Source organism: Syngnathus floridae, chromosome 2 (genome assembly GCF_059516105.1).
Source record: "Syngnathus floridae isolate MCC-2025c chromosome 2, RoL_Sflo_1.0, whole genome shotgun sequence".
Taxonomy (NCBI): Eukaryota; Metazoa; Chordata; class Actinopteri; order Syngnathiformes; family Syngnathidae; genus Syngnathus; species Syngnathus floridae.
The window spans coordinates 21,366,584-21,379,354 of NC_142414.1; the positions used below are offsets into that span (position 1 = coordinate 21,366,584).

Consider the following 12,771-nt stretch of genomic DNA (forward strand, 5'->3'; position numbering starts at 1 on the left):
TTTTAAATGAAATATCTTCATTTCTATTACCTGTATTACCAAAATAAATCCTCTTACAAAATCACAAAAATTATAAAAAAAAATTAGACAAGCCGCATTGGACCATAAGCCGCAGGCTTGTGCAAAAAGTAGCGGCTTATATTTCTATGCACTACTTGACATAGTGGCGCAATTGATTCTTTGGTTGGTTGTCCAGTTGCATCAACAAACACTGGTCCTCAAATATGCAGATGCCTCATTTAATTATACTCTATAATCCAGAGACATTACCATGTGTCTTTTTTGGGGGGAGGGGGGCTGTCAATCAATCAATTTATATGAAATATAAAATATGTAAAATGTATATTGAGACTTTTGGACATTTTGTCAGAGGTAACAGTATAGTTTTCTTTGTGTACTCAGTAGTTGTTTTTTGTTAGCATAAAATCCTCACTATATGCGCGCACACACACACACACACACACACACACACACACACACACACACACACACACACACACACACACACGCGCACACATACGCACACATACGCACACACACATGCACACACGCTTGCACATTCAAAGGCCAAAAGCCCACAGCACGCTATAAAATTAGGAGCTTCCCCCTGTGGATCATTAAGGGCCGAGCTGTAATTACGGATGCATCCAGAGGAGACGCAAGCAGAGATCTTAAAAGAAGACAGGCCTTTCATCCGTGTGTGTGTGTGTGTCTGTGTGTGTGTGTGTGTGTGTGTGTGTGTGTGTGTGTGTGTGTGTGTGTGTGTGTGTTTGTTGCACCTTTTGTTAGATGTATGACAGAAAACAAGCAGGGACAAAACGAGTTCAGATGACTGGATGTCCCTTTTAAGATGCAAAATAAAAAAAAAGAAACACATAGTTGGCTTTCTTGGTTCTCTTCCAATCATCTGCTCCTGCTTTTTTTCCTCTCTTCCCAGCATTGCTGCTCGTATCAGTAATGGTGGGTTGGGGCAGTTGCTGTCAGAGTTTGCTTCAAAAACACAAAGAACCCTCTGATTTTGCCGTTGAGCCCCCCCCTCCCCCCAAAAAGCTAGTTGTCGCCTTCCTTTAGGGTTTTTGACAAATGCATAATATTGTTTTAAGACCGATATTAAAATTAATTGAGTTTTGAATATCATCAAAATAAATAAATGAATTACCTTTTGGAGTGGTGGGAATTTACAATTATGATTTGGTATCATCAGGTGTTTGTGAGATGGAATGAATGCTGTTGGTTAATATTCTGTCCACCGTCATTTTGGCTAACTCCCCACCACGCACATATGTACACTAATGGAATGGCTGGTTCATGTTTTAGCCAATCAGTAGATTCACCTCCGGAAGGTCATCCCATGCTCACCATTTCGCCTCTTGAGTGTGTAAGTGATCCTCTGTGAGGTGACTTTCTATATATTTAAGGGCAGCTCGTAAAAAAACATGTTATCAAAGTCAAAGTCTGCTTTATTGTCAATTTCTTCACATGCCAAGACACACAAAGAGATCGAAATTACGTTCCCACTATCCCACGGTGACGAGACATAGTTCACAATGTACATACAAGTAAACAACACGTTATGTTAATCAAAAGGGGACTGAATTGTTTTAATTGGTATTAAAGTGTGGTGGGGAGACTTAGTAAGAGGAGAGCTTATTTGTCCCCTCCCCAGATATGTCCCTGCAATCATTACCCTAGCAACGCTCAAACTCTCTTTCTCACATTACATTTTTTTCCTTGCTCAATGCGACAGTGTGAAAAGTGGCCAGACTCTGCGACGCACACAACTCTTATGAAAATATAAAATGAATATTAGTAGTAATATTTAGGCACGGTAGTTTGATTTCCTATTCAGTGACAGTGTGGATTTGGGTGAGAATTGTTTGCCTCTACAAGTGCTGTGTGATTGACTGGCGAAAAGACCATAGTGTCGTTGACTTTTCACTTGTCGGCTGTCAACATGGGGCACAATATCAATATCACAACACACAACATCGCTTACCCCCTTATTCAAAGAAGAAAACTCATTATGCACTAGCAGGCTTGACTTAGCATCCATCCACAAATAACAATAGCAACCTAATGCATATGTATGTTTAACTGTACATGTAAAACTATATGACAAAAGGACATGTATATTACATTAATGATTTGATGCATTACAAGTGTGATTTGGTTTCTAATAAAGAAAAACGCAAAATTATGTCTATTGAAATGCTTGTCTTATGATGCCCACAGTTGATATGACAACACAATGTTGTACCGTATTGTCTGTCTGTAGAACGGTACAGTATTAACAAGATGTTATTGTGCTGGGACTTCCCTTAAGGAATGTGCATGATAGAGAGTGAGCAGCAAGGCTCTGAGACTTTGATTTACTGGAACAAGCTCTTTTCTGTGTGTTTTATTCTTTATTATTTTTAGAGCTGGAAAGGCTGGTAGATGCTATCAGATATTACCTACAGTGTCAAGTGACTGTCACATGGAAAAAATCTCAGTCTACCATTCAGTAAATGATTAAGATGATGCGAGAGCAGATAACCCATTTCTCATGCTGAACAACTGAATGAATTATTTGTACGATTGTAGCTTCAAGGTGCAGATTGGAGTTAATAAAATAGAACACTTCTACTGAAGATGTTCTCGAATAAGACACACAGGTCACACGCCCAGTAATGTAAGCAGTAGGGTATCACCCGCTTACCACATCCTCTCTCTTCTTCCCAAAGAGGAGGAAAACTGTAGAGTCATCACTCTACATCGGGCTTGGATATCAAGATGATATCCACATGGCGGCCTCAAAGGTCATTGCAGGATCACATGATGGGTGAATCTTCGATCAATTCAACACAGTATGCAATTTATGTAATTGTTTGAATAATGTATCACAACACATTATTATGGGTTTAATTCTTTCAGTGAACACGCAAAGAAAGCAAAACACTTCAATCTCAAATTGTCTTTACCCACTGAATGAATGACAATGACATTAATCTGTCCCATCCTTTGTACTTCTTCTGCGGTAGGCACTGTTCCTCGGTATGCGCCCTGGGATTGCCGTGTCGGGACCTGCAGTTACGCCTGTACTGAGTACTTCTCACGTCTGTTGTGTGCCACCGGTCGGTGGTATGAGTCTGACGTACTTTGTGATGCACTTAATACATTTCAAAATGCTCACGGGGCCTGGATTTTCTGAACATAGGAGTATTTATCCCACCCGATGCATGCAGCAAGATCTTTTCTTGCTGCCTTGAGTCCTGATGCTTTGTATGCCCTGAAGGCAGCAGCCCCAGCCTTCACCTCTACATTCAGCCAGGCCTGCTGGTTCTGGTGGATGCTAATGATCTTGGTGTGGCGCCATCATCAACACATATTGGGTTGAAGCCCAGGACGGAGGAGGCGTATTCCTCTATGTCCGCTTCTACTTCCCTGAAGATTTGCCAGTTTGTGCAGTTGAAGCAACCACAAAGGTAGCATGACTGAACCACACCTTGAGACTACCTGACTGTGAGCTTGGACCATTTCCTCATTGGTTTATTGGCTGGGCCCAGTAGTATTGAGATGTGGTCAGAGAAGCCGAGGTGGGGGTGAGGTGTGTTACTATCTCCCGTGTTGGTATAGCAACACGCTGGTGAGAACTTGGGGGAGTGTCCATCAATTCGATGTAGTTAAAATCACAAATCAAGAATTCCTGCCTTTTTAGGGCCAACACATTTCAGGATAGCGCTTGCATTTCACTCTGCGGAAAGGGGTTACCACAATCTAGCTTCTTTTTGTGTGACAAAGGAGTGGCCAGACTGTGAGAATAATATTTGAAACAGCTCCTATTATGATGAAGTGCAGTTGTACACCTCTGCAAACTACAACTACAAAAAATGAACATAGCCTTACATTAATATTTTACGTCTGCTTGGTTTCTTTTTCACATAACCTGAGGCAAAGTCTTTTGTATAATATCTCATGGGAATGTGTGGATATAAAAGTGAAGTGAAGGAAAGCAGTCTTATATCAAGTCTATGGTAGGAGTCAATCAATGTATTTTCTGTTGGGCTTGTCCATGTTAAGGTTGAAAGTGAATTGGAGGTTACCCCCTGCTTTATAAATCTGAACTGGTTGCCGGCGAAACAGTGGGCACACACTTATTGACAAAAACAATCATGCTCACATTCCCCCATATGTAAAATGTTGTCTTAAATGATGCAGGTTTTGATATAATATGGGAACAAAGCATTCTGTGGAGCATCCTTATTACAGAATGGGTGTTGGAGGGGATTTTATATTTTCATACTTTACTGTTTGTATGATCATACATGATTTTTATTAAAGTGGAATGTCCATTTCCTTTTTGATCAGGTCATACTTTAGTTTCCCCCCAAATGGTTGTGATGATTTTGAAGAATATTTTGAAGAACAAGCACATTTGAAATAACCTTATCATGAGGTGAATTATACACACATGCACAATTTCCCATTAATTGGTATTTGAAGATGAACTCAGAAGTCAAAGGAAAATAGTGACAACCAAATTTATATAAAGAAAGGATTTGTTAATAAAGTGTTTGTAATGTCTGGTAATAGTTTCAATTTTGCTACAGATTTTCTCCAAACTGGAGGAAACACCTCTGGTCTGAACTTGCCTGTATTGGCTCCATTCTACCTGCTACCCAAACGAGGACAACCACTGTAGAAAGTAAATAGCTGGGTGAATTATACTAAAATCATACAATTTAACATGCAATTTAAATCTAAAGCAGACAAATGTGGCAAATTGATTCTATGGGTCCAATGCTGCCACTCTCAGGCCTAATCGAGAGGCGCGCCTGGCAATGCGCTGTAACACAATTTTGACGCCAAGGGGCGCCCTTCTCTCTCGCTTTCTCCCTCTTGTTTCTCTCTCTCTCTCTCTCTCTCTCTGGATTATTGGATGTCTGAGCCGAACAGCCTCGCTCTCATTCATGTTGACTGCTGCTCTCCTGTGCGCAGGAAGCCGCGGAGCTGAGCTTTAGGACGGGTGCTGATTCTGCTGCCGCCTGACATCTCGGCCGGGAATTTAAACGACGGCACCACCGCTGCCTCCTTGACACCTTTTAAAGAGTTTTGTCTAGGCAGAAATGATAAGGACTGTGTTAACCAGTAAGTACGAAACTTTTCCCCCGTGCTTGTTCCATCCATAAACCCATCCATGCATTTAAAGTGTGCACGATGGTCATTCAAAATTTCCCGAACCTCTTGTCACATTGTCCGGTTTACACAAATGTCGGGTCTGCGGATGAGCCATCCCTTTTCTTTTCATCCTCCGCATCAAAATGTGTTTGTGTGTGCGCACATGAGAACGCAAAGGCTTATGCATCCGTGTTTCTGCACAAGTTCTTTTAAGGCGGGAGTTGGCTTCAACGCACCAGCGCAAAGGCTGTGTGCAACGTCTCGTACATTGCACTTAGAAATATAAGAATGTGGAATTATTTCATGCACTCCTGCAACGATTTCCACAAAGGTTGCACTGCAAAGTCTCATCTCTCTACGCACCCACCCACTGGCCACGGTATTAGGTACACTTGCACTGTCTCATGTCATCCAATGCAAGTTATGAATAATAATAAATTATTATTATTCATACCTTATAATATTAATTAAAATAATAATAATAAATAATAATAACAGCGCTCGAATATTAATGCTCACTTCTGAATGACACTGCAAAGAGGTAAATGATTTAACAAGCTATTAATGTAGCGCAAGGTGGCCAAAATGCATAGTGACACGTCTGAGTGTGATGCAGTGCAGCAACTTTAACTGGTGGATGTGGTTATTAGGGTTCACTTGCTCATAGGTGTCTAACTCAAGGCTTGCAGGCTGGATCTGTCCTGACATATCGTTCTATATGGCCCCTAAAAGCTTTCCACAGTCTTACTTTGACTTAGAAATTTGTAACTCACCATAAGAAATTGGACTAACAAAATGCAGGGGCAATTATGAAATATGGGGTGAGTATTTGGGTTTGTGGGTGGGCATTTTGGTCCTCTTAAAACAAGTTTGACACCAAAAACACTGGGGTATCTAATGCTATGGCCACTGTGCATATGTAAAGCTTGTTCACGTGAAGAAAAAAACTACGAGTGTTTCCATCACACAGTCACAATTTTTTAAACTTGGAAAGTGAAAATGAGGTAAGTTGGTTGATCACTTTTCATGTGCCAAGCCTGCTCGAAGGTAAGAATGTGTGTGTAAGTTTGTGCTTCGGGAGCTCATTTTGTTCTTTGTGTCTTGTGAGGATGTGTGATATCAGACTGTGGCTTCAATGAGTACAAGCACTTGCAAATGTACACAGAACGCCACCTTGGCATGCAAACTAATGTTGCATAGTGACGTAGTGATGCTGATACGCCGCTGTTAGACTTGCAGTTGTGCGTGCAAAGTGAGTCAGGATCTGACTCTGATGTTGCGTCTGCTTCTGGCAGCCTGTAACCTAATTACCTAATTTAGTCCCGCAGTCTTTATTATTAATTTGATCCCACTCCTTTCTAGTAGTGTGTGTATGTTTGGTGCCATCACAGTTCAGCCTTTAGTTAAAAAAACGGGGCTTTGAGGATTTTGTTGGTGGTCTCTAAATTCAATCAAAGCCCTAAAAAATACATATTTTGCCCTGGTTACACCAAGCAAGCAGTGTTTCCAATTGTATGAGTTTGTTAACAGGATTTTCCCAAGAAGAATTTTTCTTTACACAATTTTGCATAAACGTTTATTGATCTCCCACGCCTTTACACATACATCAAATGCACTTTACTTTCTTGCTAATTGCTTTTACTGTTAGAATTCTGTGATTTGTTTAATTTTTTATTTTGAGTACTGTATTTCATTACACGGTCACGATAAGCAATGTACACGACTGCCTCCTACAAGACAGGAAAGGAAGTGTATGGCCCCTAGCCCTCATGGTCACAGATGACCATTTGTTAATACAGTTTGTGACAAATGTTTACGCTTTGGTCTTCTTGTAAAAGAAGACTGGTCAAAAGCTATTACCCCCTTAGAATACCCAAACATAATATCTTTGTACTATGGCATACTGTATTTGTGGCCAAATTTGACTGCTTCGGTGTGGCATGTGGGGAAATTGAATCAGTGAGTCAGTTATTTGGAACGAGCTCGGAAAACCTCTGAAGGTACTGAATGCTGTATAGAATTGCATCTTTGCCAATGTCGTTGGAGGAGTTTAATTCAGTGTGGATAAAGATAGACTTCCCACAGCTGACGTCATGTTGTTCATCTTCAGAATGCAAAGTAGTTGAGACTGAATTGATTCCTTTCTGGCACAGGTTATGGGCAACAACTGTTTGGCTTTGTGACATTAATGTTTATGGTTTGAGTATTTTGGAATATCATCAACAGTTTCCTTGAATTCCGTTGACAATGACTGAACAAGCACATGGGTCAATGTTGGCTCCTCACCACCTTGCCTAGCAGGAACGTGCCTTGTTTTGACCAAATCACCAACTGCTTCAGCTTTGGTGTGTCTGCTGAAGGAGGAGGGGGGTCGGCGCTCTCTGCTGACAGTCGACCACGCAGCATGCGGTGTGTGTGTGCAGAGCGGCTTCATACTTGAAGTGCCTGCAGCGTGTTGGACGGCAATGTCGCTGCCCGATAAAGCCGTGGCGGCGTGTGCTCCTTGTAACACGTCTCAGGATGTCATAGATGGAACGTTTTCGGATTTGACATTTAAATGCGGTTTTGGTCGCCGCAGTGGCAGCTTGCTCACCATGCGCTTCTACTCTTCAGCTGAGATGTGAACCCACATGGCCCTACAAAACACCAGTTAAGGTCAGAATTGGAATAAGATGTTTGGAGGACATTGTTTAAATCAAAACTTTTATCACTCAGTCTGGGTTGGCCTACACATTCCATTTAAATGTAGGCTAAGGAGGTTAAGAGATGGCTTTTGATTGAGATGTCAGTGGTGGAGTTAAAATGAAGTAATCGCTGCAGACCCATCATTTTCAGGCCCAATTACACAACGTGGTTCTCAACTAAAAACAAAATGAATGTGTTTTTGTGGACTGAAGTCTTGTATATATATTTTCTACATTTTAAAACGGGTCTAAAAAGAGGAGGTCTGCCATTCCTGCATTTATTACTAATTTTTTTATTTTTTGTGAAAACTGTGACTTTTACTTGGTTGTTGTCATGTTAACGTAAGCTGTGGATGGTTAATATAAAAAAAATTGAATTTATTCAGTTTCGTTTAAAGTAGGGTATGTCTGATAAAGATCTTTTGAAACAGATTCCAGTATTTGGCAGGAAAAAAGTCCCATGATTATTTACCAAAATATATTTGGAAACATTTCGTTTTGGTCCATTAATACCTAAAACAAAGGCATGTATTAGGCGAGACCTTTAGTATTTTAGCTTGATATTTGTGCCATAAATATATGCAGCACATAAGCAACATCAGTGATGTCATTGCAAAATGTGATTTCTGCCTGAAGCCCTTTAATGTTAAATCACATTCTTTGAACTCCATCTTTGGCAAAATATAATAATTTCAAACTAAAAACCAGATGAACCTTTGTCATCTTTGAGAATGTTGCATCTGAAATGCATGATGTACACAGAAATCAACTTAAGCGAGAGCCAATTTTATCATCAATAATGCACACCAAGCATGAATATATTATAAACCTTATCAACATGTATACTTACAGACTTTGCATCTTAATGGTCATGTGGAGATTGGAGAAGGATGTTTGGTCTAATTTTTACTGGATGGGACATGATGAGTTTTCAAGGAATGCTGTAGATGTCATCTTTTGAAAATTTGACTACTGGCAGAGATGCATAAATATAATGACATTTGTTGATCATTTTCTTTTTCCTCATTCATGAGAACTTATTAACATGATTGGTGTCATCTCATAAATTAATTCATTATTCACGATAACATTTAATCATATCATCAAAAGGTAATTTGAGTCAATTTATTTCAGAAGGGTGTATCGAATTGCATGGTAGCACTTCACATGAATTTGTGCCCAAGAAGTAGCTGTCACTTTCAAAAATGATAGTGACCCTGCATGGACCCTCCCTTCCTTGGTCTTTTTTTCTTTTTCGTTTCTCCAACGTTACCGATCCTGACAGTAACTACAACGCTCTACTTTAATATGAAATAAACAGGAGGCAAGGTCAAGGATAAAATGAAGTAAAAAGAGTTTTTAAGTTCTTGCTATCATTTTTCTGAAAGGTCGTGCACATCAAACAGAGCGGCCAGATTGAAATAGTTCCTCTTGTAAGAGTAGACGTGTGCTCTGATGTGACGGCTCAGTGCAAGACCCTTTTACTCACTTCCAAAACGCAAACACTTCCCAAGATGAAACCATCAACTTGTAAGGGAACTTTATGATGTTAACACCTGCTCTGTAGTCAGATGAATGGTGCCTAAACTCTTGTCCTTGTGTTTGAGTCTGTTTAGACAGTTCCGCTGTTGTTTAGTCAGCGATTAAAATAATTTTAGCTTCTTTTTTTTCATCTGCTGAGCATAGAGCTTGTGCTGTGAAGTCCCGTAGGACCAATTTAGGCCTTATGCTCTGCGCAGTCTGAACAGTTGAGGCAGCAGAATAATCAGTGCAGCGAGGGTATCTATGCATGTGTGTGTGTGTCAACGCTTGCATAGACAACAGTATAGTGTACCAGTGGTCCCCAACCATTTTTCATGGTAATACTGATTTTTGTGCAAACTGGCAAGCATATTACAGTAGAAATGAATTAATTGGCAAAGGTGATATTGGAAAAAAAACATTTCCCCCCCCAATATATCGATACTGCTTGGTACCAAATGGCTCGAGGAATATACAATAAAAGCCACACATGCGTGTGTTGGGTTTGCAGGGGTGATATGGGGTGGCTCCTCACTTTGTGATGTCACAAAGTGAGAACCTGGTTGGAATGAGCAGGAATACTCCAAGATGTGTGAATGGATGAAAACACCACTCTGAGGGGAGTTTTAGTTAACATTTTAACATGGCTAAAAACTTGATTTAGTATGATATGCCTCCTTTAATGATGTTAATTTTGTTTGACACCGAGATATTAAAATATGTTCATCATCATGGTGGTTATAGTTTGTAGCACTGTACTGCAGTCTTCTGAGAGCTGCGTCTCCTTCGTTGCAGCCAAAAAGTTGTGGCTTTTACAATTTTCTGTCTAGGCCTATTAATATGAGGTTAGGTAGAGATTTTAATGATCTAGCAGGAAATTCTGTTGTCTTTCTTGACATATCTGGCATCACATATGTGATCCAAGATAAGGTCACTAGAGCTTATTTATCCGTTTCAGAGGGAGAGCCCAATTTATTCTAAAAGATAGCTGATCCAGGATTTGCGGTAGCTGAGGTCATACAGTTAACATTTTTGTTGGAGCTCTAGAGGCGTACATTTTCAACACGTACTTCGTCTTAATTCCTCAGCGTTTCCTCTGGTAAGGAGAGAAGCGACGGTAATAATTTTGTCTTGTAAAAATATTAGGCGGAATGTTTTTGAAAACATCTACAAATTATTGGGAAACATGTTCAGTGTAATAATGCGCACACATCTAATTACACAAATGCATGACCTCTAGAAATTATGCAGGTCATGTATTGCTTGTGTCGGTCCTTTCTTCTTCTCCTTCAAGTGCAGGCGTTCAAATAAGTGGCTGGAGAAGTATGAGTTCGTCAAACGAGCAACGTCCTTGTGGAAAACAAATGAGGCGAGAGATGAGGAAAAATGTGAGAAAGTGAATGAAATGACATAGGAGGAGGGGGAAAAAGCAACCGTAAGCAGTGAGGCAAAAATGAGTGTGTTAAGATGAGTGAATGGTTGCACGGTGACAGTGAGATTTGTTGATTTAATCCTGCATAAACCCGTTCTTGTTCCTGTTCTAGTTGTGATGGAGGCCTCTCGGAAGTGAGGACAAGAAGATGCGATGCAATGCAAACATCAACATTGGATTGCATGTCAGTCAAGACTCAAGAGAAACATTTCAGGATTTAGATTGGAGATTTATGATGTGGTGTGCATTAAACATTGGCAATATTAAGTTGCTAATATAATTTACAATTCATACCAATTATCAACTTTCTATCAACATTAAAACCATTTCTCAACTTTTAGTCGTCCAAACTTTCGACCATCTGATTGGTCGCTGGGAGAATAAGATAAAAAGTTATCTCAACGTGAATTAAATCAGCTCCAGTGCACTGCATGCTCTCTGCTTGACTGGTCCTAAATTAGACCAAACATTGAAATGTGGCAACAAGGTTGATGGAGCGAAATAAGTTCTTTTCCTCATGTTGAAAGCCGACAGAAGCTCACTTTGCAGTCAATGTTGTGTTTTAAACATCTGCGAAAAGCCTCCTGGCACTCGCCCACTTGGCTCAGTGTTGAGGATGAAATAAATGAAGGTGCTATCATAACTGCTGAGTCAGAGAGAACAGTGACCCGCCCTCTGATCATCTCACACACAAATTGAGGCTCACCTCATTTTGTTGAGTGCTCACTCAAACAAACGTGTGTGTGTGTGTGTGTGTGTGTGTGTGTGTGTGTGTGTGTGTGTGTGTGTGTGTGTGTGTGCGCGTGCGCGTGCGCGTGCGTGTGTGTGTGTGTGTGTGAGAGAGAGAGAGAGTGCGAGAGAGAGGTGACTGTAAGGTTGTGTCTGACTTTGAGGAACAGGATTAGTGAACCGTGGGGTGCATCCTCTCATCGCTCATGAAAAGTGGAGCGTGTGGGTTCAGCGTATTACACAAGGACAGGCAAGAAGGTATGCTCTCAAACTCCCTGAAGCCGCTGACTGCAGCATGCGGCTTAGGTTCTCTGGTCTGTGGTCAGAGATGGTGATGACTTATGAACTGATTTATCCGTTGGAACATCTTGTCAAAACCAGTAGTTTTATCTTGGCAATCCTTCTTCAGCACATTTGACTTGTACAAAAGTTGCTCAACTCTGTGCACCACCACAGGAGTTGTAGAACATATTGATGACATGAGACCAAGCAAGCCTCGTGATGAAAATAAGTTCATAATGAGCAGCAACTAATGTATGGCCTAGCAGCACTGTGGACAATTGCTTAGCACAGCTGCCTCAAAGTTCTGAAGTTCAGGCTTCAAGTCTTGGCCCCATATCTACACATGCACGAATGCATGAACACACACACACACACACACACATACGCACACACACACACACGTACGCACGCACACACACACACACACACACACACACACACACACACACACACACACACACACGTACACACACACACACACACAGACACACACACATATACGTATATATACATATATATATATCATAAATAATTGTCTATATAGCCTCATACAAATTCCTGTTCCTTTTCCTCTTTTGCCATTGTGTGCGATTCTGTCACCTTCAAATTCCCGAGCACGCAAGGATAAAGGCAAGGATATGGATGATGGAGCACATAAGCGTTGTGCTGTTGATAGTAAATGCTTCCATTTCTACCCCTGAAGCAAAGTGGAACAGTGCAGGGTCAGAAAAATGATGAAACGTATCCAATGCACCTTGAGGTTTTCAGCTTGAAAGTATTGCGACTTGGACGTTGAAATTGGCCCATGAATCACTAACTTTACAAGCCTGTGACGCATGGGGAACCATTGTGAGGTGAGACGGACATGGTGCTTGCAAATGGATCAGAAATTGGAGTGAATGTATTGAGTTTTGTGGAAGTGGTAGCAAAAGCTTTTTTTTTTCCCCAAGTGCAACGAAAGCCTTC

The 12,771-nt window shown here is 40.8% G+C and overlaps 1 protein-coding gene across 3 annotated transcripts in view; it reads left to right on the top strand.

The window, feature by feature from the left end:
• Positions 1–12,771, top strand: part of LOC148402575 (plexin-A1-like) — a 178,090-nt gene that overhangs the window by 11,264 nt on the left and 154,055 nt on the right. For 2 of the 3 annotated variants that reach the window (XM_088359936.1, XM_088359963.1), the window contains exon 2: positions 4,978–5,127. The exons of the other annotated variant lie outside the window; for it this stretch is intronic. The gene's annotated coding sequence lies outside the window, so the exon portion shown is untranslated. The remainder of the gene's footprint in view (positions 1–4,977; positions 5,128–12,771) is intronic. 3 annotated transcript variants of the gene reach the window in all.